General features: G+C 49.6%; 1 protein-coding gene across 1 annotated transcript in view; it reads right to left on the reverse strand.

Moving 5' to 3' along the window:
• The window catches only part of FCHSD1 (FCH and double SH3 domains 1), a 316,141-nt gene that overhangs the window by 233,456 nt on the left and 59,333 nt on the right, over positions 1-23,352 (reverse strand). The gene's annotated exons all lie outside the window — the stretch shown is intronic.

Genomic DNA, 23,352 nt, shown 5'->3' on the forward strand with positions numbered 1-23,352 from the left:
ATTATCAAGAAGCAGGGAGAGGGAGATGAGAAAGCATACCGTTTCATCATCGACCTCCGAGAGATCAACAAAGTGGTGGTACCCCAGTACCCTGTGGTCTCAGACATCACCACCATCCTGACCTTGATTCCATCCACTGCCACCACCTTTTCCGTCATCGACCTCAAGAACGCATTCTTCTCCATCCCCATCCACCCAGACAGCCGATATCTCTTCGGCTTTACCCTAAAATCCCGCTCATATAGGTTTTGCCGAGCCCCTCAAGGCTACACGGAGAGCCCTAGCATCTACAGCCAGGCCCTCAAAAGGCAACTAGACCAAGTCCGGTTACCCGACGGGGTGGTGTTGGTACAATATGTCGATGACATCCTTTTGGCAGCCGACACCACCCCTCTAGCGGTTACCGCCACCATTCAACTCTTGCACTTCCTTGCGGAAAATGGCCACAAGGTCTCCAAGAAGAAGTTGCAATTCTGCCTACCCCAGGTCACTTACCTAGGCCACCTTCTGTCCAAAGATGGAAGGAAACTCACCCCTGATCGAATCCAGACCATTCTAGACACCCCTGTCCCTAAAACCCAGAAGCAGGTTCGCTCCCTATTAGGCCTCACCTCCTTCTGCCGACAATGGTTGCCAAACTTCAGCCTCGTTGTAAAACCACTGCTCTCTCTCCTAAACAAAGACGTCCCTTTCCCACTCCCTTGGACTCCTGAGTGTCAAACCTCCTTCACAGAACTACGAGATGCCCTTTGCTCAGCCCCTGTCCTGGGTACCCCTGATTACAGAAAGCCCTTCTCCCTTTACACTCACGAAAGGGAGGGGTGCGCTTTATCTGTCCTGACCCAGGCCATCGGTCCTAAGCAACGACCGTGCGCTTACTTCTCTGCCACTCTTGACCCTGTCGCCAGAGCCTTGCCTGCCTGCCTTCGAGCTGTAGCTGCTGCTGCAGTCTCTATCCGACAGAGTGAGGGGATTGTACTCTCGAATTCCCTCACGGTGCTGGTACCCCATGCAGTCGACACCCTCCTGAACCAAACCAAGACGCAACATCTGACGAGTGCACGACTGACTGGATACGAACTAACCTTGCTTGCCCCCCATATCACCCTGAAAAGATGCACCACCCTGAACCCAGCAACTCTGTTACCCTTGCCAGAGAACGACCCCAATGTGCACCCCGTACATGACTGCGTGACTCTTACGGACGAACAGACCAGGAGTAGGGTCGATCTCAGAGACACAGCTTTCCCTGACCCCGACGGGGAGTTGTGGGTGGACGGTCCTTGCATCAAACTCTCCGATGGTACCACTTCCGCTGCCTATGCAGTCACCACGGCTCGAACTGTAGTAGAAACAGCCCGCATCACCCAGCGATCTGCCCAGGCAGCGGAACTGATTGCTTTGACGAGAGCCTGCATCCTGGCAACAGGAACCACGGCGAACATTTACACCGACAGCCAGTATGCCTTCGGGGTGGTTCACCATTTTGGGCTCCTCTGGAGGGAGAGAGGATACTTGACCTCACACGGCACACCCATTCTGCACGGGGATTTAGTCTCCGCCTTAATCGAAGCTGTCCTCCTCCCCAACAAACTTGCCGTTATCAAATGCCAGGCACACAAGAAGGTGACAGACATTATTGGACAGGGAAATGCACTAGCCGACATCACCGCCCGAACGACAGCTGAAAATAGAACGACAACACGTATGTACGTGACCAGGTCACAAGCAGAAAACTGGACTGACGCCAAGGACACAATTAGAGACATACAAACGGCTAGCACACAACACGAATTGACTGAATGGGCACGGGTGGGATTGAAAGACGATGAAGGCTGCTGGCGGACAAAAGACACGAACAGATGGTTGCTACCTGATTCATACTTGATTCCCATATTAACCATGGCACACTCCCCAGCCCACATAGGATCAGCCCCCATGATCGAACTTGTCTCCAGGGTTTGGCACAATGACAAGATCCCAGATTCCGCCAAACGCCTGGTCCAACAATGCTTAATATGCCTGCAACACAACCCCGGGAAGGGAACTGTAGTACCCCGGGGGGGATTTGGGGTCCCAAACCACCCATTTGAAGTCCTGCAGATGGACTACATCCAGCTAGACAGATGCCAAGGCCTGAAATATGTACTTGTCGTGGTGTGCGCATTTAGCAAATGGGTGGAAGCATATCCAACCCGTGACAACACCGCTATGGCCACTGCAAAGGTCCTGTTAAAGGAGTTTTTCCCCCGTTATGGCCTCTGTCGTGTTTTATGGAGTGATAATGGCCCCCACTTCGTAGCCAACGTTATCCAGCTCATCCTAAATGAGCTGGGTATCAAACAGAAATTCCACGCAGTCTTCCACCCTCAATCTGCTGGGCTTGTCGAACGACACAACGCCACACTAAAGCTTAAACTGGCCAAAATAGTGGCTACGACGGGCCTGAAATGGCCAGACGCCCTCCCATTGGCATTGCTATCGATGCGCTCTACCCCCACCCGACATCACTTAACCCCTTATGAAGTTGTCTTCGGTCGACCCATGAGCGTCTGGTCTGCCCCGAAACCAACGTCCATTCATGACGTTCCGGATGTCCTAATGTCTGATTATCTGTACAAATTGACTGAAACTTTGTCTGTCCTTCATCAGCAGGTGCGGCAGGCCATCCCCGATGCTTCCAGGGGTCCGGGTCACGCCATCCAGCCGGGGGACTTCGTGCTGATCCGAAACTTTCAGCGATCAAAGAGTTTGGAACCCCGGTGGACGGGCCCCTGGCAAGTGCTGATCACCACTCGGACCGCACTTCGAGTGGAGGGGAAGAAACACTGGCTGCACGCTCATCACTGCAAAAAGGTCTCTCCAGCCCTGGCCACGACAGACACCGTCAACACCCAAGAAGAGCTCCTGAACCGGGACCGACCATCGTTGAACTGCTACCCTGATACAGAGACACTTGAACTTTCAAAACATCCTGACCCCACTGTGCCATCTCGAGAAGGGTATTTCCTGCGTCGAAAGGAGGGAGCTTCGGCTAAGTAGGCCACGGACTAGGTTAAAGAATCTCAGAACGGTGACCCAAACTACCACGGGTTACCTGGAGAGAAGCTAAAACTGAGTCTGTGGTCCTGCCCACTACCGAGCACCTTGAAGACGAAGATGATGGAAGCGCCAGATAAGAAGATGATGGAAGCGCCAAACAAGAAGCCGACTGAGACAACAGGAAATACCCACTACAGAAATCCGAGAACAGACAGACTCCATAGCTCAAAGACAATTGCACTCTTCATCGTAATCCTCCTCTGTTTTCTCCTCATGACTACGCTCTGGATTATGGAAGAACACGCACCTGCTCACGAAACATTCCTAACCACTGCTCAGCCTACCACCATGAAGGAACATTATCTAATTTCGCTCTCTCCTCAACTAAGAGAGAGGCGAAAGGAGTTTTGGAACAACTCTTTCGTGCAGCTACTTCACCAGCACAATCTTGCCACCAACGCCACCAACTGCTGGATCTGTGGGTTGCTACCCCATGCCACTGGACATTCAATACCATTCATCCCTTCACCCTTCTCCGCCCACGGCTCCTGCCTTGCCTGGCTGATCCTCCTGCAAGAGAGCTATACGGGAAATGCCACCTCCAGCAGAGCTGCAGCACATTCTTCTCATGGGGCCGGGCGAAACAAGACAAAGACACACTTCTGCCCGCTGACCCCCAGCGACTCAATCCAAATGGACATTCCGGCCAAAGAACGAATCGAAATGCAGGTGTTCAACAATCCAACCAGACCCACCTTCTCCTATCTGCGGAAACGAACGGCTGCCACTCTGACTGTGGCCCTGACGGTCATCAACGTCACAGGCCACATGTGTGTAGAAGGACTTGGGACACAGCTGGTGGGTCACAGCGCTTGCCGCTTTACCAGAACTTTGGACTCCACGGATCCACCTTCCTTTGTGTCATCCCCAAACATGTATTTCATCTGTGGCACGAAGGCCTACACCTGGCTCCCCAAAGGCTGGGGGGGCACTTGCTACATCTCCTTCGTCCTTCCTCCAACTTATGTGGCCCCAGCGAATCACCACAGACAAAAACGAGCCAAAGACGTTGAGCAAGCCGACTCAACAGGGGCACAGTTCCTCGATGCTATGAAAGGACTCGTCCCCCTCTGGGGCCCGATGGCAAACAGCCGTGCCATCCGACATTTGACTCAGGCAGTCGAGACAACCATGAATATCACAGCGGGCATCTTTGCCAACAACACTGCCGAGCTCCAAGCGGTCCGTTTGGTGGCTCTTCAGAACCGCCTCGTTCTAGATGTGGTTCTGGCGGACCGTGGAGGAGCATGCCGCATTATTGGGGCCAGCTGTTGTACATACATACCGGACAACTCACCCTCAGTGTACAAAGCCATCGAACATCTTCACAGACTCTCTTCGGAAGTTCACCAAGAGCAAGAAGAATGGTCGCTTGGTGGTTGGTTCTGGGACACCGTCAAAAGCTGGGGCTGGAGACTGCTCACCATTATCCTGATTCCCGTAGTTGTAATATGTGGCCTATGCTTAGGAATTCAATGTTTGCCACCTATGTGTTCTTTATGTGCGAGTTGTATTTTTCCCAAAACTGTGGACATTGGAAGCGAACATATGAGGGCATTATATGATACCGAAGTTAGGAATTTGATGAAAATTGACATTGAGTAAGCAAGTTGGCTAGATATGTTGAAAAGGGAGGACTGTTAAAAGTTAGGCTGAAAACCGTCAACATTATCGGCGCCCTCTTGCTCTCCTTAAACCTTTTGTGCGCGTAAAACAGCCGCCATTTTGGACACCATGGCTTCCCTGCTCTCGCCGAGAGCCAGCGCGTCTCTCTCTCTCTCTCTCCTAACTTCGCTGGCAACCCCCCCCTGCTTGCACCTGCCTTGAGTCATAAACCCCTCTTCGGCGCTGCTCTGCCCCAGGCCCTCATCCTGTTCCCAGCGCGACACCTCCCTGCTTCCCCGTCATGACCTCCGGCCCTTTTGATGCAAACCCCTTTTCCCCGTGTGCCCGTTTGTCTTCCCCGTTCCCAGGCCGACACCTAGCTCTGCCGATACCAATCTCTTGCCCCTCCCCATACAATAAGAAGCTTCCCTCCTCAAAGGACCCCCGAGATGATCAAAGCCCCCCCCCCATCCCACGAGATCCGATCGAAACCCGCACACTCCGTGAATCGGCGGAATACCCAGCTGCGCAATGATCATCACCTGTTGTGAACGGGGCGGGGACTTCCACTGTAGCCTTGCATGGGAACGGGCTGGGAAGGGGGGATTCTGAGGATGTCTTTCCGTACATCAAAGTATCAACGAGAATGTGTTACATGTAATAAAGAGATAAACTTGTGTATAAGAGGCCAGGCCTCCGGGATGCAGTTAGAGCACCTCAGAACGATACCTTCTGTCCGTTTTCGTTGTGTTCTCCTCCGGAGCGAATAAAAACCTTGTTTCCTGCCTTCCAGTCTCCAGCGCCTGCCTCTTCAATAGTTTAACTTCTTTGTGGGTTCAAGAGGCGACATCGCCGGGCAATAATTAAGGATCTTATATTCTGGTTGGTAGTGCCCCCCCAGTTTGTATTTTTCCACAAAGGCTTATGCAAGGACATGGAGGCGGTTTTATTATACAGCATCAAAAAGTAAATAACACCCAAACTCATTGCCGACAAGTGGTACATCTTCATAGATGAACAGGACTTGTATTTACCAGTCAGCTAACTGAAAATTTACAATTATGACACACAACAAAAAAATACAAGTATTTCTAGCGCCAACATATGTTTATTGTGTGTATGCAGTAGATATTCAAAATACTAGACCTAAAAAAAACACAAGAATGTTGGAGGGGCTGCGGAGAGGCAAGTGCAATTACACGCTTATTGGGGGCATGCCCCAAAAAATACACTTTTGGGATGAAGTATTGACAGACATAACTCAAAATACTCCTAGGTACTATAACTCCGACGACAATCCTCATCTGTAGGCCAGTCGACAATGCACACCCTCTTCACCCTACACGAGGGTTAATAATATTTCAGCTACTTCTAGGGGCCAAATTTACGATAGAGTCACACTGGGAACAAATGGAACCTCCAACACATCTCCACTGGCTAAAGAGACCATGTTGTTTACTGTGGTGTGAAAAAGTAGCCAATGATCTTTATGAAAAGCAAGAGAATTCCCTAAAGCTACAGGGTCCAGCGAATGGGGACCTAAATAGGGATTACAGGAGCCACCATACCTGTCCGTAGACATTGAGAGTACTAAAGCTGGTTTACCAGACTCAATATCCACAACATAGGAACACAGGAAAAAGCTTGTAAACACCGGCACCGAGCTGTGAGAGGAGCGAGTGGCTGGAATGAGGAGGGTGGTGGAGAGGAGTTACATTTGTGATCTATATAGTTTTGGATTGATAGGCGGGCATGGCCACTTTTTTAATATATACTTAAAATCTCAATAAAAAGGGATTGAAACATTCATTCCAGTCCTATAGTCAACGTTACAATCTCATTGAGGAGCGCTCAGGAGAGCCCAGAAGATCTTGCATTAATGAACCCACTCCTCTGACTCTGAGACAGAGGAGTTGTTTCTGTACCGCGAGTCAGCAGACCTTACTGTCATTTTCTGCTGCAACCCGGTTGAATCTACCACCAATATGCGATCAACTGAAAGGCACAGACTTTTGTAAGAATTAGGTTTATAATGGTTCCGCAAAGAGAATGAACACAGCTCTACATAAGCATTATGGTGCCGATGGTCTGGAAAACGGCAGCAATCCCTGTGTAGTGTAGGTCATCGACCTCCAAGGAGGCACCACCTGGGACACTACAAATACAATGTGCAAAGAAAACTAATATGTAAATCGCTGTGGTTGGTAGTAAGATTATACCCAGGGCGGGAAGTTGATCCCAGTCAGTCTATCCATACCCCTAGATTAAGGCATGTGATCTTGATGTGTCCATGACACTGGGTTAAAAGTAGCACTTCAAGGGGCATATTTACAAGCCCCTTGAGCCACTGGAGCCTCACAGGTGCACCGACAGGGTTTGTCAACCCAACATCCTTCAGGTGATGTCAACGGTTGGGGGGGGGGAGGGGTGGAGCACGCTGCCTTCATGCACCAGTCCTTCCATTACATTTTGGTAGATTCAGTCTTCAACAGTGTTCATATTCACAATAAAGCAAGAGTTTGCCGCCCAGTACTGGCACATCTAGTGCTGAATATGTTTGGGCATGTGTTTTGTGCTAACTGGCACTCATAGGTAGGGAGCAATCTACTAGTTTGGGGGTGCTTTTCAAGCCATTTTCAGTATAACAGGTTTATTCCCACTCCAAGCTCACAGATGCAATCAGAGAGTTTGCCAACTCAACGTCTTTCTAGAGAGGTCAATGGTGTGGGAGGGGAGCAATGGGGAACTTAAGCTGGTCTGCCAGCAGTGTGCTCCCTCCTCCAAGTATTCTTGTAGACCTGCTGCGCGTGATTAGACTGACGAGCATTGGGCCGACGCTGCACCCTTTACATTGGTCCTAACCTGATGAAATACAAGCAGCATTTCAAGCAGCCCAATCTGAGCAGCCATTTCCCGTTGACGTCCAACAATCACCAAGAGACACATGTCGTGGAATACACAGAAATATCAGCATTGGGGGTATCAGCTGATGGTGAACACTTCCTTGATTGTGGCTGAATATATTACCATAATGCAATGGGGACCTAATGCTGATTGCCAGCAGTATGCCCCCCCGCCCCACACACCCAAGTTCATCTGGGAGTGATGAGACTAACGAGCCCTGGGACACACCTGCACACTTAGGAGTGGTACATGCTATAATGCAGTGGGGAACTTATACTGATTTGCAAGAACTATTTCCCTCCCCACAATATCTTCCCAGACGTATCAAGACTAAAGAGACTGGGAGGCTGCTTAGCCTAGTGAGCCCTGTGAGAAAAATAAAACCAGAGACTATATGTGGTCTCCCCGCCCTACTATCCTTCAACAAGAAGCATAAAAACAGTCCAACCAAATACCAAAAAACAAAACATCCAACATGAAATACCCCAAACCCTTCCACCAACAAAGATGTTCTCTCTTAGTTCCAGACCTCTTCCTACAGATAGCAGCTCAGTATGTGTACCTCCATCACCTCCCCGCCCAAGAGTAAGTAGAGTCAGACAAGCCTTCAAGACAAATGTAGTCCTGATAATAGAGACGTGATTTGTAACACTCTCAAGTACTTAGTAATATTGGTGATTTCTTTAAATTTGTATGCTAACAGGGACAAGAACAGTTTCAATGCTAGTCCAAATTTTTCACCTCGTCCAGGAAGCATCATTGATATCCTTCTAAACTCAACACATCCCACATGTGATAAAGCAATGCTCTGTTGCTGGGTGCACCTTCTTTATCTCACAGTCGCTTGTTTGGTGGCAAACAGTAATCTGAAGGTCCTTCAGTGATCTTACAGGAAATGAAAGTTGATCAGCTACTCCTATTTTTTTATATATTCCGGAATTCTAATAAACTTGGTGTAGAACATCAGGTCAATGTCATCTAGAACTTGCTACTAATATTTCTGGAGTTTGAGGCAATGCCACAATAAATGGAGGTGGGAGGCAATATTCCACATTTCCTTCAACAGGACTCACTCGTATGAATGTCCCACCTAAATATCGTGCTTGGCGTGTAATACCAACAAGTAACAATTTCAATCAATGTTTCCTTCATGTCCGAGCTAAACACATCTGTTCTGTGTCTACAGAAACTCTCCCCTCATTCTCAATCTGCCAGTGTTCTCCAAGCTCAGCGTCCTGTCCGGCCTGCCAATATAAATGGAGGGTGTTCCTAATAAGGACCTTGTAGACTATGAAGTGCTTATCATCAGTTGTGGTCAGGAACGATCTTGCAGACGGTGTCAGTGGTCTGCTTATTAGATTTTTCAACTCTAATAGGTGACCCGGTGTTATTTTTGTAAATAGCGCAGCTTTTCCTTATCAGCCAATTATTATTCATTCATAACTAGTTTCAGCTATTTAAGACCTTCAGTGTCCAAAGCGCTCCCTACTTTCTTACAGCCTTCCTTTTGCCAGGCTACATATTGACCCTGTTCGATACTCAGAGAGAAGTCAGAGTTACCTATGAAGGGAGTAAACAGCATATATAGGAGGAATGTCCCTTTTTCCCATTACCAAGTCCAGTGAGGCTACCATAGACCTCCTTACAGGTGAAAAATACAAACCAAGCGATCTGTATTTTTTGGGCAGCCAGACAACCTTCTAAATGTGTTTCCCAGCAATCAGCTGATCCATAAAGCACTGCGGCATTTAACTCGCTTTCGTAACCCACTCGAGGATGCAGTGCAGATGTGATGCGTGATAATAAATGAGTATGTGAGGGACACCAAGGCACTCCTCCGTCGTCTGTTTTAACATTTTGTGTGCCACTAGTTTTGCCGCCTTCCCTCCCCAGATAAAATGATGAAATATACGTTGGACTTCCTTTAGGGATCGTTTGGGGGACGGAGGAGTAACTTTTGAGTCAAATAGAGATGTCTGGGCAAAGCCATAATTTTCAATGCTCTCAAGCCAAGAAAAGCCTGCTATATGCCACGTTTGTAGGTCTTACCTAAGGGAGCACAGAAGCTTGGTATAGTTTCATGGGCAGTGTCTTCTAACGGATGTAATATTTTAACCCCAAAATATGTCATATGTTTCTCTGCCCAGGTTAAAGGGACCTTTAAACGTAGGTAGGTCTCCTGATCAGCTGGGGGGTCAGACTCACTAGTTGGGATTTCTGTAAATTAATGTTTAACACCCGAAGTTAAACTAACTCTTTCTAGTTAATCTAAAAGGTCTTGACCATGTTCGTTTGTGGACCTCTTCCAATTCTTTAATCTGTACTTTAGGTACTTTTCTTTTTTCTTTCCTGTCTTTATTAAGCTTAGCTAAAAGGAAAATTAGGTGTCCTCAAATAAAGGTCTTTACGGTGTCCCATAGTATGTGGATCTTGTTGCCCTATTGTTATTCTCTTTAGGAATCGTCTCCTGGGACCCTATAATTTGTGCTACGTTGTTCTTATCAAGCAATAGGTTTACCTGCATCCTTCATCTTCTTCCCCTCTTCCCAGACTTAGGGACCTGGAGAACTATGTGTACTGGGGCAAGGTCAGACACTGTCTTGATTCCTATATCAGCTTTCAAAATCTTGTCCCCTATATGGAGGGAGCCAAAAAGCAGTACAAATTAGCAAAAGTCTAGTGTACAGATGAGAAGATCATAAAATTCCTCTGTTGACTGCATGGACCTTTACATATCTGAAAGGCTTATGTTTTGCAGCCACGCTTTCTTTCCTTGTGATACTCTGCAGTGTAATCCATTCTCAGCACAACTCTATCAATCGTATTCTCCATGACTGTGTTAAGTTATGTAACTGTTAGGAGAACTTTGTCCTGACATTGAGCAGTCAGTGGAAGAGCTGTTCTCAAAACGATATATTGGCCTTCATTGGTTGCATATATGGAAGCTACTGTAAATATTTACTCTCCCATGGATATTCTAAGAGCCATAGCTCTACTATTAAAATAAAAAACATATCCTTAACCTCCCCTGTAAAAGCAAAAGATAGGATTATGGCCACCACCCTTCTCTTCGTGTAGTAGAAGGAAAGGTATTGAAGCAACAACCATTTAGATCGTAATAGGGGGCAGCCTCTTTTGATTAGGTGGGTCTCTTGCCGTAAGAACATCTGATTCTTGAATCCTTCAGGAAAGAGAGTCCAGCAAGTCTCTTAGCCAGGCTGCAAATGCCTATTACATTCAAGCTTATGACCTTTATTGAGTCACCCATTGGGCTATCCAGTGAGCTGAGAGAGTATATTGAATATGCTACTTACCAGTATGCATCTGTTCTTGGCATGTAGGGCTGCTAACATTCATATCTTAGCATTAGATCGCCGCCTAGTGTTGGGTCCGGATGATCGCACATTGTTGTCCTGGAAGAGTCTTCGAAGTATCCTGAGATAGGTGGCTCCTCCCCTGGACTACAGTGCGCATGGGCATCGGCTCCATCCCCAGATTGTTTTTCGCCATTGTGGCAGAAGATGGAGTGAAAAGTGTAAAGGATGTCCATGCTAATAAGTGAATACAATAGTATATCTGCAGCTGCGACAGGCACCGGGGAGGAGGGTGGGCGATATGAATGTTAGCAGCCCTACATGCCAAGAACAGATGCATACTGGTAAGTAGCATATTCAGTTCGAGGCATGTGGGCTGCTAAATTCATATCTTAGCATAGAATACATAGCAGTCCCTCCATTAGCGGCGGTTGCCTGTGCCAGCTGCAGAAACCTGAAAGAGTGTCTTGAGAACAGCCTGTCCTACAGCAGCTTGCTGCTTGGAATGTACGTCAACACAGTAGTGTTTTGTAAAGGTATGTGGTGTAACCCACGTGGCTGCTCTGCAAATATCCTCTAAAGGAATGTTCCCTAGGAAAGCCATGGATGCCCCCAGTTTGCGTGTGGAGTGCGCCCTTGGGGGTATCGTTAAAGTGCGCTTGGCCTTTTGATAACATATTTGGATGCACTTAACAATCCACCTGGCTATTCCTGCTTTGGAAATAGGGTTGCCTTTGTGTTGTGGTGCGAAGGCAACAAAAAGTTGTTTTGTCTTTCGAAAGGGTTGTGTCCTGTCCATGTAGTACATCAACGCCCTCCGTACGTCTAACGTATGGAGCATTCTTTCCGCCACCGTTTGTGGGTTTTGGAAGAATGCCGGTAAGTCAATAGTTTGGTTGAGATGAAACTGTGACACCACCTTCGGAAGGAATTTGGGGTTAGTACGTAGCACTACCCTATTTGGATGAATCTGAATGAATGGCTCTTGGATTGTGAGCGCTTGCAGCTCACTAACACGCCGTAGCGACGTGATAGCGATTAGGAAAGCTACTTTCCACGTTAGGAACTGGAGTTCACACAAGTGCAGTGGCTCAAAAGGTGGTCCCATTAGTCTGGTGAGGACCACATTGAGGTTCCACACCGGAGCTGGTGGTGTTCTTGGGGGAATGACTCGCTTCAGACCTTCAAGGAAAGCCTTAATGGCAGGCACTCTGAAGACAGAGAGATGCTGCCTGTTCTGAAGATAAGCCGCTATGGCGGATAGATGTATCCGAATGGAAGTGTACGCTAGATTGCACTTGTAAAGATGCAACAGATAGCAAATGATGTTAGGGATAGATGCATCTAGCGGGTTGATGTCATTGGCTGTACAGTAAATGACAAAACGCTTCCATTTCGCAGCATAGCATGCTCTGGTAGTTGGCTTCCTAGCCTCCTTGATGATGTCCATGCATTCCGGAGGTAGGTTAAGGTAGCCAAACTCTAGGACTTCAGGAGCCAGATTGCCAGGTTGAGCTGTTGCGGATCTGGATGCTGAATTTCTCCATGGTTCTGCGTCAAAAGACTGGGCGTGAGGCGTAGTCTTTGATGCGGCACCACTGAGAGTTCGAGGAACGTGGTGTACCATGCTTGGCGCGCCCACGTTGGAGCAACTAGGATGAGAGTCATCGCGTGCTGCCTTAGCTTTCTCGCGACCAGCGGTATCAGAGGGGCTGGTGGAAAAGCGTACGCAAATTTGCCTGACCAGTTCATCCATATCGCATTGCCCTGCGACTGTGGGTGAGGGAACCTGACGGCAAAGTGTTGGCATTTTGCGTTTTCTTTTGTGGCAAACAGGTCTATCTCCGGATGACCCCACTGCTGGAAGTACGGGTGGAGTACAGATGGGTGTAACTCCCACTCGTGCATTTGATGGCTGTATCTGCTGAGCAGATCCGCCATCTGATTGTCCTTGCCCGGGAGGTGTTCCGCCATGAGGAAAATGTTCCTCTGAATGGCCCACTTCCACATGCCCTGAGCCAGATGAGACAGCTGTGGCGAGTGGGTGCCCCCCTGTTTTTGAATGTAGTACATCGCGGTCATGTTGTCCGTCCGGACTAACACTACCTTGTTGCACAGATGTACAATGAAGGACTTGAGCGCCATGAAGATTGCCATCAGTTCCAGATAGTTGATGTGCATCTTCTGTTGCTGCGTCGTCCATAGTCCCTGCACTGTGTAAGTGAGCAGATGAGCTCCCCATCCCTGGAGAGATGCGTCCGTTGTCAGGATAATTTGTGGCACTGGCTCCTGGAACAGTCGGCCCTTGCAAAGGTTGTGTGGAGTCCACCAATGCAGAGAGTCGTATGCCCGACTGGTAACCAACACTAGGTCTGTCAATTGTCCCTGAGCCTGTGTCCACTGATTTGCTAAGCATTCCTGGAGCGGACGCATATGCAACCGTGCGTGAGGGACTATGAAGATGCAGGAGGCCATCATGCCAATCAACTGCATGAACACTCTCGCTGGAAGTGAGTGTTGTGGTCTGAACCTTTGGATTAGAGACTGCATGCTGTCTATCCTGACTTGGTTTGGCTGAGCCATGGCCGTCAGGGTATTGATCGTCGCACCTAGAAACTGCCGGACATGTGCCGGCTGAAGATGCGACTTTGGGTAGTTCAACGAGAAGCCCAGATCGTGAAGGAGGTGAATGGTAGTTGACACGTCCGCGGCGCACTGTTGTTCCGACTTGGCCTGAACGAGCCAGTCGTCTAGGTAGGGGTAGACATGAATGTTCTGCCTCCTGAGGTGCGCTGCTACTGTCGCCAGACACTTGGTAAACACTCTTGGGGCTGTGGTCACTCCGAAGGGTAGGACCTTGAACTGATAATGCTTGCCTTGGATAGTGAATCTGAGGTATTTCCTGTGGGACGGGTGTAGTGGAATGTGGAAATAAGCATCCTTGAGATCTAAGGTTGGTAAGAAGTCCCCTTGGTTTAACAAGGGAAGAATTTGTTGCAGTGTAAGCATATGGAAGTGTTCTGATAGTATGTACAGGTTGAGGGGACGGAGATCTAGAATGGGTCTGAGAGATCCGTCCTTCTTTGGAATAAGGAAGTACAGGGAATACACCCCTGTGCCTTCCTCTCCCACCGGCACGAGCTTGATTGCGCCTTTTTGCAGCATCACCACTACTTCCTGCTGCAATAAGAGCAAGTGCTCTGCGGACATAGGCCTTTGCCTTGGCGGGATGTTGGGTGGAGTGGATTTCAACTCTAGGCAATAACCATACTGGACTAGTTGTCGCACCCACCTGTCTGTGGTGATGTTTCTCCAGACGGGCAGGAATTGCTGCAGTCTCCCCCCGACAGGTGTTAAGTGGTCGGGGGGCAGCGACAGAGAGTCACTGTTTGCTTGGGGTAGAGGAGCGGGAGCTGTTGTTTCCTCTGCCGCGACCTCTGTTGCTGTTATTCCTGTAACCTCCCTTGTTCTGTTTTGTGAACGAGGATTGTGCTCCACCTTTTGAGAACTGAGATTGTTGACCCATTTGTCCTCTGGTGACTCCACGTACACCTGAGCGACGAAAATTGCTGCCACGAAACTGTTGTGACTGTAGGGCCCCCATGGACTTAGCAGTTTCTGTGTCTTTTTTTATTTTTTCTAGGGTGGTGTCAACATCTGGACCAAACAGACTATCAGGATTGACTGGCTGATTAAGAATGGTTGTCTGAATATCTGGTTTAAACCCCGAGATGCGGAGCCACGCCTGTCGTCTCAGCATAACGCTAGTGTTGATAGCTCTAGCAGCTGTGTCTGCGGCGTCAAGTGCACACTTGATGGCTGCGTTTGAGATTAGCTTCCCTTCCTCAATAAGCAGTTTGGTGCCTTCTTGGAACTTTGGAGGCAGGTGTTGTATAACCTGTTCTAGGGTGTCGTAATGCGCCCTATCGTAACGTGCTAAGAGTGCTTGTGTATTGGCAATGCGCCAAAAGTTTGCGGCCTGTGCAGCTACTCTTTTGCCCCCTGCCTCTAGCACTTTGGACTCCTTATCCGGGGGAGGAGCTTCACCCGTCGTCTGGGAGTTGGCACGTTTCCTGGCATTGGCGACCACAAGAGAGTCCAGTGGCAACTGTCCCCGAATGTATGCGGGGTCTGCAGGTGCAGGTCTGTACTTCTTTTCAATGCGTGGATTGACCACTCGTGCTCTGGTAGGCTCCTTAAATATATCCCCAGCATGCTTGAGGACTCCTTTAAGCATAGGCAGCGTCTTTACTGTCCTTTCAGAGACTGAAAATGTGTCGAAAAGGAAGTCTTCCTCTATCGGGTCAGCATGCATGTCCACATCATGATTGGCTGCTGCCCTCTCAATTAGCGCATGAAAACCTGCTGAATCCTCAGTTGGGGATGCACGTGCATTAAAAAGCTGCGGGTCCTGCCCCACACTTTGGGTGCCCTGGTCACCAGTGTCATCATATGAATCCGGTTGTGCATCTGGTTCATTGATAGGGAAATTGTATTGCTCGTCCTCATCATACCCCTCACCCGCAGAGTGTTCTGGTGAGGGAGTAGGGCTCCGTCTCGGAGGAGGCTGGATTGGTTCCATGAGGCCTGAAGCGTCAAGGGGCACCCTTTTCTTTTTCAGTGGGATGACATATGAGTCCACTGACTCTGAAGTGATTTTTCTCTTATAGAGGGTCAATTTGCCTGTGTCAGCGTCGATGAAATGCTCTGAATCATCCTCTGATTCGAGTACCCGACGTGGAAGTGGGCCAGCCGTTGAAGAAACTGTCTTCTTCGGTGCCGATTTGGTGGAAAAAGCTTTCGGCGCCTCCTTTGGCGGCAAAATAAAGAGAAGTTTGCCAGAAGGCTTTGCTGGATTGTCCTTTTGCGCCTGCGGCGATGATATCGGAGCCGACGGAGCAGAGGCCTTCTCCCTGATTCTCTGTAGTGATTCGGCAATGAGGGACGTCTCACTCCCAGTGGGTTTTGGCGCCGACGAGGATGGTTTGACCTTTCCCTCGGATCTGACGTCTTTGTGGGCCTTGTGCGCTTTCGACGCGGATCCCGCTGTCACCGACCCCGAGTCCTGGGACCGGTGCGCAGACGTGCCAGTCTTCGATCCGTGCGCCTGCGTAGCCTCCGTGGAGCCGGCTTTGGCGTGCTTGGACGACGGCGCCGCTGTTGACCCGTGCCGACCATCTTTCTTAGAGGACCCCTCCTCTGGCGTCGATTTTGATTGTGCAGCAGCGGAATCTACGGACTTCTTCGACTTCTGCGGACCGGAGGTCGACGGAGTCGATGGAGTAGCGGGTACAGTCGTTTTCGCCGGCACGGCAGCCATCTTAGGGACACTCGAGTCCTTAAGTTTCGGTTTCGTTTTCGGGTCGGCCATCTTAGATGTAGTCGATCCCGATGCTTTCGGTTTCGGTTTCGATACAGTCTGCTCAGCAAGTAAGTCCGTGGCCGGGCCAGAAGGCGGGGCTGTGGCTTGCGGCATTGGGTCTTGGGTAAGGCCTACAGGCGATCCCGTGACCCGGTCGGTATCCTCGAAACCTTCGGGGCAGAGCTCGTCCCCTGAGCTATCCGCCGCGGCCCCATAAATCTCTTCGTCGTCTCCTACCTCGTCGACGTATTCAAGGCCTTGACCCACGACTACGTCGTCGTCTACCGGATCCGCCTCGACCTCCGTCTCGGGTGGGGAGATTTGAAGATGATGACCCTGGTCCTCTTCATCTTGGTCGCCGAAGATGTTTTCCGGAGATCGATGTGTGGGTACTTGGACCCACAGAGCGGGCAGTACTTAAACGGGCTCCGCTCCATGTTCATAAAAGTTTTGCAGTCGTGTCGCGATGAGAAGGCCTCAAAGTCCGAAGAGCGAAAGAAAACTCCGCTTATTCCGGCTCCAAGAGACGGAAGACTCGAGACCGTGCGCAGACAATACCGACGCAAAAAAAGCGAGGCCTTTTGGCCGCTAAAAGTTAGTTTTTCTCGGTTTCGACAGAAAGACGTCGAGACACATCCGAACCCAATGGCGGAAAAAAACAATCTGGGGATGGAGCCGATGCCCATGCGCACTGTAGTCCAGGGGAGGAGCCACCTATCTCAGGATACTTCGAAGACTCTTCCAGGACAACAATGTGCGATCATCCGGACCCAACACTAGGCGGCGATCTAATGCTAAGATATGAATTTAGCAGCCCACATGCCTCGAACCTAGATATACGGCATAACACAGCTGACTGAAAAAATAGGCGCGTAAGGGATGCAGAGATTCTAGCTACATGTGCACATCGGCCCCCTACCTTCCCTCAAACCCTCATTCCCACATTAGTCAAGTAAGCCCACAACTAAAAACAGTGAACATAAACTCTTCACCTCCCAATGGGACTGGGAGCTCAGTCATGTTCAGTTGAGTCGTCCTTTCTCTATTGTGACTTATGAGAAGCATCTTCACTGCCAACATCATGGTCGTATGAGCGGTCCCCTCCAACGCCCGGACTCATGCACCGGTAAAGAAACAAGTATTTGCAGTGCAATAGGTCTCGCATTTGTGAGAGTTTAGGCTATTGGCATTGTAAATGACAAAGCCTTTTATTTATATGTTTTGATCATTAACACATAAATAAAAGGCATTATCATGTACAATGCCAATAGCTCAAACTCTTATAAATAAGAGACCTATTCAAAGAAGCGGCCGCCATTGTCCCCGGTTGCTTAGAAAGTGAAAGCGCTCATGGCGTGCTCAATGTTGCAGGAAAGCATTTTGTGCTTGCAGTAGGAGAAACGCATTAAAGAAAATAGTGCTTACAGACTTGGCCAGAATCAACTGACTGGTCTGGGGAGCACAGTCTTTTCTGCCCTCACATTCTGTGCCTGAGCCCCACGGAGGGTGCAGTCCTGTACTTACACTCCTGAGGGTCAGCACCAACCCTCAAGCCTGCCACAGTAATAATTTGAGCCGGTGGTTTCCGGTGCTCGGCACCAGCACTTACTTGTCAGCACTTATGACAGTCTTTCACATGGTGGCGCTGTTTGTCCAATTTAGAGAAGAGCACAACAGCTGTTTATTAATTCAATATACATGAAAAATTACTAAAACTGCCTCCCACTCACCCTTATAGCTTTGGAGGATGGAATAGTGGAAATTGTCACACTTGTAGGAATTTGATGGTAGAAGATGGGTTGGTACTGGGATTGGCAGTGCCAAGATCCAGGCAGGCGATGTCTGGCACTCTCCTGCTGCCCGCAACCCTCACTTCTGAGGGCAGCGCCAAGATTCAAGCAGGCGATGTCTGGCACTTTCCTGCTGCCCGCAACCCTCACTTCTGAGGGCAGTGCCAAGATTCAAGCAGGCGATGTCTGGCACTTTCCTGCTGCCTGCAACCCTCACTTCTGAGGGCAGTGCCAAGATCGAGGCAGGCGATGTCTTGCACTTTCCTGCTGCCCACAACCTTCACTTCCGAGGGCAGTGCCAACATTCAGGCTGGTAATGACTTGGCACCCTTGAGCTGCCCGCAACCCTCACTTCTGAGGGCAGTGCCAACATCCAGCCTGGTAATGATGTGGCACCCTCCAGCTGACCGCAACCCTCACTTCCGAGGGCAGTGCTAACCGCGAGGGTGGTAAAAGTTTGACACCCTCCGTTTCACAGACCCTTCTCATAGGCTGGCCCTTGTCTGCGTGGGAGGGATTGTCACTGTCCTTCCACAGAGCCCACCCAGAGATTGCCCCTTTTCTGCCACTGCATTCTACTGTCTTCTGCTTCCTGGGACCCTCCCTCCTGAGGGCAGTATCCACCTCATTCTGCTGGAAGTTTGCACTTTTCCTTTCTCGGGCTTCTGTTCTCTCAGAAGGTGTCCAGTGTCTGCACATACTACGTGTTTCTCTTTCGTGAGCCCTAGGCACCCTTACTTCTGATGGTACTGCAACCCCCGCCTGGCGGCAGTTTTGTATCGTCTCTTTCACAGGCCTCTCGCACACATTGGACTCTTTCTGCCCTTACATTGTAAGCCCCATGAGGATGGCTGTCCTCGACCTTCAGTGTGGACCCTCACTTCTGTTACAGACCCCTCTCCAAGACTGATTCCTCTCAGCCCTCACATTTCAAGCACTACGAGGCTTGTCCTCCTGACCCTCAGACCAGACCCTCACTTCTGAGGGCAGGGCAGCCCCAGGCTGGTGGGCTGGCTGTTTCCCTTTCACAGACCCCTCTCCAAGACTGATTCCTCTCCGCCCTTACATTTCAAGCGCTACGAGGCTTGCCCTCCTAACCATCAGACTGGACCCTCACTTCTGAGGGCAGGGCAGCCCCAGGCTGGTGGGTTGGCTATTTCCCTTTCACAGACCCCTCTCCGAGACCGATTCCTCTCAGCCCTCACATTTCAAGCGCTACAAGGCTTGCCCTCCTGACCCTCAGACTGGACCTCACTTCTGAGGGCAGGGCAGCCCCAGGCTGGTGGGCTGGCTATTTGCCTTTCACAGACCCCTCTCCAAGACTGATTCCTCTCAGCCCTCACATTTCAAGCGCTAAGAGGCTTGCCCTCCTGACCCTCAGACCGGAATCTCACTTCTGAGGGTAGGGCAACCCCAGGCTGGTGGGCTGGCTATTTCTCTTTCACAGACCTCTCTCCGGGACGGATTCCTTTCTGCCCTCACATTTGAAGCGCTACGAAACTTGCCCTCCAGACCCTCAGCCCGGACCTTCATTTCTGAGGCCATAGCGAGCCTATGGGATGTGTATGACACCCCCTCTTCTCAGGCGCCTCTGATGCCCCTTGGGTGGGGTTTGCTTTGCTGAGTGGTGTTCGAAGCCTCAGCTGAGCTAACAAGACATTCTACAAATGAGATGCAAATGGGGGCGGGAGGGGCTGCCGTATGGGGGCCCGGGCTCTCGGTACACTATCACCTCACAGTTAGGGTTGTTTGAGGAGCGCTTCTGTCCGCACTTGAGGCACTAGAGAGCTGCAGGGGCCCACTGCCCTCTCCACTGGACCTCTCGAGCACGTCACGGAAGTCCGCACTTCCCACGACAACGACACTTATTTTAGTCTGTATCAATCATTACCCCTTTTAATACTGCGAAAAAACGAAAAACAGCCGACTAACTTGAGTAACCTCGATAATTTTAATTTTACCTCAGAGTTTCTTCAGAAAAAAAACAGTTCGTTTCAATCCAGATGACACTGTTTTCTTTTTTTTTATTCAAATGCTTTTATTAGGCATTTCCAATAGAAAACAAGCAGGACAACATCCGCAGCTGGGACAGGGGCTTTGGCAATGGCGGCACGGCGTGATGCAAAAAGTAAACACGCGCTGCAATTGCTAAAGCCCAGCAGCGTGTTTATTTTTGCTTCGCGCATTAAAGTGAAAGCGGGATGCAAAAATGGACACGCTGCTGCCTCGGCTGGAAAACACAGAGTCTGCCGGGATCCCACTGTCCTCCCCGTGACCCCGTGTGCCTTAGCTCCGTGCCTGCTTCACAGCTGTGGTGAAGAATTTTCTTATCTGCTTGTTAAAATAAACAAGCAGATAAGAAAAGTCTTCACGGCAGCCGCAAACCCGGCCATGGTGTCCGGAGGGGCTGTCCGAAAAATGGACAGGGTGGCACCCAAAAACACTCCTTTCCATTGGGAAGCCAGCGTTTATCATAAACGCTGACGCTACCCAATGGAAAAGAGGGGCAGGGCTTAGAGTCCCCTTTAGAAAAAAGTTTCTAACAATATCTCTCGCAGAGGCGGAGCAGCTTCGCTGCCACGCCCACGCAAGACCAAAAAAGGAGGAATAATGTCATCACAGGGCCTGCATCACCGCCTCACCAGGCATTGTTCTTTACACACTTGCGGAGTCCTTCATGTCTCTTGGGTAGCTGGTTAGGAGCTCGCCTCCCAAAGTATCATGATCAGCGCTCTCCTCTCCGGCACAATGTCTTAGGCTGTGGGTTGACCGTATTCCTCTTAAGCTATACAGTCCGCCATCGAGAGGATCTAACCTTGCTGGGATCAGTGCGTTGCATCTCCGGCGAATCTGATCAGTTGACTCCCTCAGCAACGTCCAATCCCAATGTTCTTTGTGACTACGACAGGAAATAAACTTGATCCTTCCCATGAAAAAATGATTCTGAAAGGATATGCTCCATCAGTACTTGACCTCAATATTTCTCAAAAAGGAAGTAATTGGCTTGAATTATCTACTCTTCTGAAAAGTGATTGCAGAAAGGTCTTCATATATGTTAATGCCATGCCCTTTGAAAGTGATAAGACCCAGTTATCGAAGTGCTGACATAATAGCCTCCTTTTGTCTGAAGTAATACACGCAGGTTAAAATATCTGACAGTTTTAAATATCTTATTTTTTAGATGCAGCCATACTTATAATCTGGCCAAGGAGCACTCATAGCGTGTCTCTTGAGAGGTCCAAGCACCCGCACTAACCAAACACGCTCAACTCAAAAGTCTTGCAGAATAGATGTTAACATGGGCTGGGCAAGCAGGAAGATATGGTGGCAAAGGCCCTCTCAGTCACAACACTACTGCCAGCTGGGTATCATAAGAAGCCCTGTAGCAAACTCAACACATTTCGCTCGAGAGTCGCAGTTGCAAGGGTGGCCACACGTGCTCCTGCCACCCCATATCAGTGATGCACACTGCAGCACCAACACACTCCTGAAGGGATCCTCCCAAGTTCCCCACCTCGCAGCACAAGGGCTCTCTGGTGTTGGGTGTCTGGGAAAACAGCTGGGCCAGAGTTCTCCAGATCACCCTTTGTGGCCAAACAACGTCAATGGATCCCTGTGCTTCCCCCACTCAAGGACAGGAGTTGCTCCACTTCATCCACGGTCCATTCTTCAGAGTAATCTCCTTTAACCCCTTCATTCAGGAAATCAGTAAGAGCACACTTCCACTGTAACGCCTGTGCTACTCTTTCATAAGCAGGCAAGCGCACAGTGGCCTAGACGCGTTATCATGGGCCAGCCGGCCCCACCTGCGGGGCAGGGGTTCCTACCTATCGTCGGCCAGAATGGGCTCAGGGCCTGACTGGGAACCAAAACTGGTACTAGCAAACTGCCCGGCCGCCCCGGGGGTGCGAGGGTGTGTTGCGGCCAAGTTGTTTGTTAGGGCCAATTTCAGTCGATTTTGTTACACGGAACGATATTGCCGTCTCCCGGTAACAAAAAAGGCCCCTGGGGTCCATCACCAGCCCCCACCCTGGTGGCCCACCAGGGAAATGCCCAGTGCCCGCTACACCCAGCACGGCCGTGGATGGGCCAGTTTACAGGGCTTACATTTTAACTTGCGACATATATCTCAAAGAAACCTATGTCTTACCACTCAATGTAGTGCAATAAAACTTATTGCGTAGAATCGCCACATAATTCATTTGGGTTTTTTTCTACCGTTGCCTGAATCTTTGACTAAAACTTAAAATATGTGCCAAGCGCTTTACTTAGTACTAGCTGGTGACAGGGAACAACGATCTGCCCTATAGTCATCCACATGGGGGACAAGCATGGACCACAGGCAAAAACATCAAGATGGCCAATGGGCCTCAGTTGAGACGGCGCAATAATCAGGCCAATTTAGAGCAAAGGCTGCATTATTGGGACAGGGATGCAGCTGAAAACTGATGCACAGTACAACATATGTTAACTTACCTAACCTCACTAATACAATATTCAAACTAATTACCGCCACCCTTAAGGCTCCTCCAACATGAACAAAAGCCCCAACAACCATCCAAACCATTCTCACCATCTCCCCATCATTTCATTCTCCATCCATTCACACGAGCTTCAACCATCACTCACCTATAAACCCTCTGCCAAGGTCTGCCCTCCCATGCCCCAAACTCTTGCACCCCATTTCATGATCCCTATGCTTTTCTGCCATCTGTCCCAAGTGACGACAAAAGTCCCCCGCTACACCCCACAAACCAATAGAGCATGGCTCAAAAGAGTCAATATCAATAATACGAAACCATAGGGAGGGAGGGGGAAAAATATGACCCACCACTAACCTGCTAGCAGAACCACAGCGTCCGCCACTGGAATTCCAAAGTGGATTCACCCAGCCTAACTGCACCTAAGCTCCTCCTTGGGGACCCCACCGTCAATCGGAGGCCATCTATGGCCTAGAGTCTGCGCTACCTGCCCGAGGCAACCTGGGGGTGGAGGTCCCTTAAAATGGCACCCTCAGAAGCCCACATTTTCTACGTTGAGCTCTCACATTCACTATCTAAATGCTATTAAATAGAATGGAGAATTTTCCCCCCCAATGATGACAGTCGATCCAAGAAAGGAGCTAGTAATGTCCAGGGAAAGTGAAACGCTTGATGTTCTAATAGACACTGTTCAATTATTCATTCAGGTTATCCACCCTGCTCGTTATATTTAAACTGAAGAATGGCAGCAATCTATTTTGAGATTTAATGGGTTATTCCCCATCAGGTTTATC

The sequence above is a fragment of the Lissotriton helveticus genome, chromosome 7 (genome assembly GCF_964261635.1).
Source record: "Lissotriton helveticus chromosome 7, aLisHel1.1, whole genome shotgun sequence".
Lineage (NCBI taxonomy): Eukaryota > Metazoa > Chordata > Amphibia > Caudata > Salamandridae > Lissotriton > Lissotriton helveticus.